Source organism: Platichthys flesus, chromosome 7 (assembly GCF_949316205.1).
Source record: "Platichthys flesus chromosome 7, fPlaFle2.1, whole genome shotgun sequence".
NCBI classification, from domain to species: Eukaryota; Metazoa; Chordata; class Actinopteri; order Pleuronectiformes; family Pleuronectidae; genus Platichthys; species Platichthys flesus.
Window position 1 is genome coordinate 4804269 of NC_084951.1, and position 6793 is coordinate 4811061.

The 6793-nt window shown below is 42.8% G+C and overlaps 1 protein-coding gene across 5 annotated transcripts in view; it reads right to left on the reverse strand.

Moving 5' to 3' along the window:
• bcl2l1 (BCL2 like 1) overlaps positions 1-2813 on the reverse strand; it is a 30148-nt gene extending 27335 nt beyond the window's left edge. The window contains exon 1 of one of the 5 annotated variants that reach the window (XM_062391593.1): positions 2711-2813. The gene's annotated coding sequence lies outside the window, so the exon portion shown is untranslated. Of the gene's footprint in view, positions 1-688; positions 817-849; positions 990-2142; positions 2268-2710 lie in introns of those variants that run through there. The other 4 variants (XM_062391595.1, XM_062391597.1, XM_062391594.1 and 1 more) reach the window with 4 other exon arrangements.
• Between the last annotated feature and the right edge of the window lie 3980 nt (positions 2814-6793).

Consider the following 6793-nt stretch of genomic DNA (forward strand, 5'->3'; position numbering starts at 1 on the left):
GGAAGATTTAGAAGAACGAATATGGACCAAATAGAAGAGCACTTGGCAGAAGATATCCGATAGGATGATCACTTGTATAACCTGTCACTGACTGGCGGATTTGTCCGCCAGAAAAAGGCTACGAGGAGCCGCAGTGGCTATGTAAATAAACAATAGACGAAGAAGAAATAAGGCGTCTCTAAGGTCGTCTTCGACAAAAAGCATTACTCCGCCTAGTGTTCTGGCGCGTAATTGCTTTGTAAGACGCGCAACGGTTGGGGAAGCATGAATGAAAACGAGTCTTGCGCCACAGTGGCGTGAAAAGACGCAGACGCAGTCGCAGAAGCATGTTTCAGGCTTAAAACTTCACCCTCTCACAAAATATACCCTCAGGGGGCGAACCGCTTTCAAAAATGTGACGAGTAAGTAACATGAACGGGCTCTTACGGCAGATAAAGACTCACAAGGCCACAAGGCAGCAGTGTTTACAACGACCACATGGTCCCCAGCTCCCAACACGTGGCTCTGCTTTTTATTAGCCCAGCACTGATGTAAACACCACGCAGCTCCCGACAGGAACAGCAGCGAGTCGCGACCACACGCAGCGCCTGAACACAACATTTGTAACCACTGAAGCATTACAGCAAACATAAAAGGGTAGCGTGGCTGAGCTCGTGTTCGCTGCGGTGGAATCTGGACTGGAACTTACTAGAAAAACGATGCGACACTGATCTGCGTGTGTGTTTGCGCTGGTTGCGTGAGTTGTGTCGCAGCCCCGCGTGTCGACGTAGATCCCCGCACCACAACATCAGCTCACAATCTCCACAGACGACTGAATCAGGTACGACCACCAGACAACACGACTCTTACCAGTTGTACTAAGGCAAGTCTCCTCGATCGAAGTCCTCCTCTGTCAAAACGTCCCAAATCTGTCTGTCTCTCTGTCTGTCTCTCTGTCTGTCTGTATGACTGTCTGTGTTTCTGTCTCTCTCTCTCTCTCTCTCTTTCTCTCCGTCTCTTTCTTTAAGTCTGTCTGTCTTTAAGAAAGCTGTCAAGGACCAGGAATGTGTAACAGCCAATTTGTGTGAAAGAGTGTGTGTGTTTGCACGTCTCCCTCCCACGCCCCCCGTCTTATCGCCCCGCCCTCCTCTGTTACGTAACAGGGCGCCTTCAGGGATTTCTGAATATCATTTCTGGACACAGATAACCACCGTGTCCAAAGGACTCGATTGCTCGGGCTTTACTAAACACACGAGACAACCCCACCTTCTTATAGAATCTGATTAGGTATATTATATCCTGTCTTTGCAATTCAAGGGCTAATGTACAACCCGTTTCCCTGTACATATTCTGCTGACACTTTTATTTCACAATTATTTCTATCCATTCGATATTTTTTAATATTTCCATACTATTGCTTTACTGAGGATCATCTTATCTTATCTTGTTTCACTATCATTTACTTCGTAATCATTTACAAAGTATGAGTGCATTATTCTCTGAACTCATAAATCATTAACTCATCAAACATTTAGTCAATTGCCTGCGAAGCACTTTGAACTGCAATTGATTTGTTTGAGAGGAGCTATATGAAATAAAGACGTTTGATTCATTCTCTTATTTTAAACTGAATTTCAGACTTGTAGGTCCATGTCAGTATAACGCTCAAATAAATGACAATATTCAACACTAAATACAATCACCACAATGTATAAATCCACAGGGATTAAAACACATACACAGACTTTTGTTCCAGTGCTTTCAAATACAAAACGAGTACATTGTGTCACCCGAGTTTCGTCTCTGTAAAGAACCTCATGAGTCAGTTAATCTAATCATAACATGAATGCACTAAATTCCTCAGCAGAGCATGAAAGGTTCAGGGTTATTGCTATGGCCACAAACATGTGGCTCTGCATGACTCATTATTAAATGCTAACTGAAGCTTTTTCAGTTTAGCATGACTGAAATTAAGAATGCAGAACTTCCCTGTGAACTATCACAGAGCTCATTTGTTCATTGTATTCACTGGCGCACGTCTCCTATCCAGCATGAGTCACCTCTGTCCCAACTGTGAGCTATTATTGTGTTATTGCTTTGCTGGTACGAACACTCAGCATTGCTATTTCAAATAAAAAGCACATTCACTCAAACTGAACGTACTCACGAATGATCGGGCTCAGTAGGAGTCCCTGAAGGCAGCACAAGCCTTCCCCATCCTCCTTTCATAAACACTGGGCTGAGACCTTTAAACGTATCGCCTCAAATGAATAAACACATTGCGACACCAGCCTCTCATCGAGCTTGATAGGGAATGTGGCACAGCACGAATCAGAGGCACACCACGGATTTTTACAGCAAAGCTCCACACACAGATCCCTCTGCTAACGTTACTGGAGCTGGCTGCTGAAGATGGCTGTCACTGTCATTTAACCCAACACAGAGTCGTGGTGCGATCGTTCATTCACAGCCTGTAAACACAGAAAGGTGTGTTTACTGAAGCTGAACTATTTACTGCCATTAAAAAATGCACTATACATCGTAAAAACGGTCAATCGTAGGAGGCTAGCAGGAAGCAAGATTGTGGTTACTCATTATTCCTAATCAGTCGACCTCCTTCCTCTCGCTGAATCCGGAGAGGAAACCCTCCCTCTCTAGCGGTGCTAACCACACGATTTCGCCATATATACACCCCGTGAAAAACATTCGTAGACGGACCAGAAGCTCTTACTTGTGTGGTGCTCTCCATGAAATCATGTCCGGCGGATGAGAATCCAGACACCGGCAGGAATAATCCCATCCGTCATTGCTAGCCTGTCCCGACTGGCTAGCTGCTACTGGCTAGCGCAGATCCGCCCACAGCTACGTTCCCTACGTAACTTCACCGTGTCAGCGCGACTCACCCGGTTCAGGTTCAGTCTCTGAGAGACATGACTCGGCCAGAAACACGTTAACGGAGAACAAACCCCTCACAGTAAAGTGGTGTTTACACGTCAGCAGCAGACTGGACCCGAGAACCAGCCGGCTAGTGGAGTTAGCGTGCGCGCTAACTAGCTGAAAGTCAGCTAGTTTGCGCTGTCGGAGCCTCTGGCTTCACTCTTACATTAAATATGAAAGAGTAGAGTGCCACACTTTCCTCGATGTTTTTCTATCTACTCACTTTTTATGGAATAATAACATGACAGTGTGTCTTGCAGCTGTCAGCCATCATCCCACTTCAGCTCCCCAAACAAAGGATGCGAGAGGTCTCCATGGTAACCTTTGTTACCCCAAAATCCTGCGCGCTATACGACTGTGAGAGTAGCGCCCCCCTCTGGGCACCTTCTTTATACTTCTCCTACGATCTACTTTGTTATAACTTCTCAAAATAAAAGATTGTTGAAAAACACTTCCAAATCTCACAACTAAATAACATACATGAGTTCAACACACACACATAAGTCTGAAACCTGGCGTCAATGCTATTCTATTTATAAAGTACCTTCTATACACAGAGGTAGATTTAAGGCGCTCCACGGGGACATAAAACATTAAAATGTATTTGTATCAAAATTTTGAAAACAAGGTGAAAATGAATACAAAACTAGGGCTGCAATCAGCACTGTGCGGGCCCGAGCACTTTTGATCTCGGGACATGATTCGGCCGAGGAGGAGGGCGAAAAGGGACCGGGCGAAACGGCTCCATGTTGCGAGCGTCTTGTGCATCGCGGGAAGGATAAACACGTCACTTCCTGCGTCTGTCATGCGACACCAATCACGCATTACGGTCCACCCAATGAGGTGTAGACCACACAGTGACAATTTCATGGAAATCGAATTAAAGTTGTAGTCACTATCACTACAGACAGACTAATATATCTGTTCAGGTCAAAAACACTTGTTTCTCTTCAATCAAAGGAATCTGTGATGTCATTGGTCAAAGCAAACTGGCAAGGAATTCTCACTCTTTCTATTTAGCCTTTAGATTCCTTTCGGAACATAGGCCATTGATGAATTGTTTCCACCCTCGTCTGTCTTGAGCCATCCACTCCAGCTGTTTCCACGTCAGGCCCTTCTTCTTGAATTCCTGCTCTGTGCTTCTTCTCCAGGTGTTTTGGGGTTGTCCTCTACCCGGTTTGCCTTGTGGGTTCCATGTCAGTGCCTGCTTTATAATTGCTGTTGTGTTTCTTCGTAGTGTGTGTCCAATCCAGCTCCATTTTCTCCTTAACAGGTGTATATCTACTGTTTCTTGTTTTGTGTATTCCCACAGGTTGATGTTGCTAATTGTGTTTGGCCAGAATACTCCAAGGATGCATCTTAGGCAGTGTTTTTTAAAGGTTTGAAGTTTGTTGGTGATGTTACTGGTGGTCCTCCAGGTGTTCTGTCAGACTCCACCGGATGCCAGTCCTTTATTGTGGGTTGATTGTACCATGTACCAGTCAATGCACAGAAGGAAGAGGAAAGGGGAAAGCACGCCAACCTGTTTCACGACGGTGAACACTTGGAATTTTTCTTGTGCGCATCCCTGGAAGAGTACGTTGCTTTGCATGGCCCAGTACATGTTATTAATTATGTGATTATATACTTTGGGGGGATTCCATAGAGTGCCATGAGTTTTGTTAGGAATTTAAATTCTAGATGGTATTTGGGTCTGACTGAAACTATTTGCAACTAAAGGGGGGGGGGGGGAGCATGAGCAGTTGGGCCATATATAAGGCCTTTATTCAAATGATTTATAAATAACCCTTGCTGCATATTGTTAATAATGAATCTTATAATTGTTCTGAATTCTAACTTTTGGTATTAAACCATTATTCCCTTAGAGTCATTCAGAAATATATTTCAAGCAGCTGTCTGATAAGTTCTGGAGGTCGGACATGGTGACTTTGTTGACATTGTTTTGTTTCGTTGTTTTGGTTTCGAGGATCCTAATGTTTACATCAACAGGACATTGTTTGAATATAGCAGGAACATCATATTCCTTTCGCCAATGGCCCACATGGCATCAGCTGTGTCAAGGCCTTTCATGAAGAGAACATTTTGCTTAGCAACTATCAGAGTAGTAGAAGCGTCACAGAGAGCGGCTTCTTGTCACTTCCTGGATTTCTGTGCCAAGAGGCGTGGACATGCCTGTGCACCAACAAGGGAGAACCAAATTGATTTGCGGCGACTCCCCTTCAATCTTTCATAACCAATCATATTAAATCTACTGTTATAACTATATCAAACCCCTTTTGTTCGGGGCCATTATTAACTAACTATTGCTAACTTAATTAGCCTAGGCTGTGATAATTGTCCATAGCTATGTTGTTCAACTTTCATTGCATCTCAATAAATATTTAAATTGGACCAGTCCGGCTCTTCTCTTATTTAGGATAAACCAACACGCCTGACAGTTTCCATAGCATTTCACAGTCTACACTGTCAAATGCCTTTTCAAAGTCTATGAAATTGAATAAACGAGTGTTTGCCATTCTATGGACTGCTCAATAATGATTCTAAGGCTAACAATTTGGTCGCTGCATGATCTTTAAATCCTTAAACCAGCTTTTCTCTCAGTTCATAATCAATCCCCTTCCGCAGTCTCTCCAGGATGAACACTTTGCCTGGTGTTGATAGAAACATGATCCCTCGGAAGCTGTTGCTATCCCTGAGGCTTCCTTTCTTTGGTATGACAGAAATGAGCCCGTCCTTCCAGTCTGTTGGTATGTTTCCTGCTTCAATCCATTTGTGGAGCATGGTGGTTGAGGTGTTGAGATACGCTTGTAGAGCTTCTGATGGGATGTCATCTGGCCCTGCTGCTTTGCCAGGTCGTAATGCCTTGATGGTCTTCCTCACCTCAGATCTTGTTGGGGGGGCACAGTTGAAGTCAACCAGTGCATGAATTTCATCAATGTATTCCCCAATTAACTTGTTTTTGATCACCACAAATGCTTATTCAATTTTTCCTTTGTTCCTTTCTATAAACATTTGATATTCCGGGTATTCATTAAATGACTTGTTTTTGATTACCACAAATCATTATTTTCCTTTTCCCTTTCTTACTTTACAAACAAAGGTAAATTCAGTATTTCTACATCCCTTTTACACACATGGGTCAAAAATGGCTAATACTACGGAACACCTACCATTAATTTCACACAGCTGCCTTTGCACATCGGATGCATGTAAACTTATTTTGCAATCAATTACTAGTGAGAAAGAGAAATATGTACAATACTAACTAGCTGTTATCTGGCTAGCTTAATTTCTGGTTAGCTAACGAAAGATAGAATCACAAAAAAAAACATTATAGCAGTATGTACTTAATAGACTGATGATTTGCATTTGAAAATATGCCTTTGATTTTATTTATCCAGAGTGTTAGTATTCACAATCATTTCAGACTAATGGTTGGTAAGTTTTTATGATTGACATGTTCATAAAGATGCTGTTTAAGGAACAGGATGAAGACGATGAGCAGGCAATTCTTGGTCTTGATTATGAGTCTGAAGTCTCTGATGCTGAAAACCTGACTATGTTCTAATCTACAGGATCAAGCTGGAGTTGTGGGTGTCTGGGAATCTTTTGATGACTCTGAAGACTCAAGACTCATCTTCAAAGTCATCAAAGGATCCCTTTTCCTATATGAAGGACGAATAAGATATGAAAGAATATAGCAAAGAAACACCCAGTCATGCATGAACAACATGGCCCATTTTCATTTCCTGTGTTATGAATATGGGGGATTTTCTACCCATGTTGTTCATTAGAAGGGGTTTGTATAGCTTGTGTATGATATTAACCATTTTAAACGGTTAGCATATTCAGAGTAACAACTTAACTCAACAGTGCA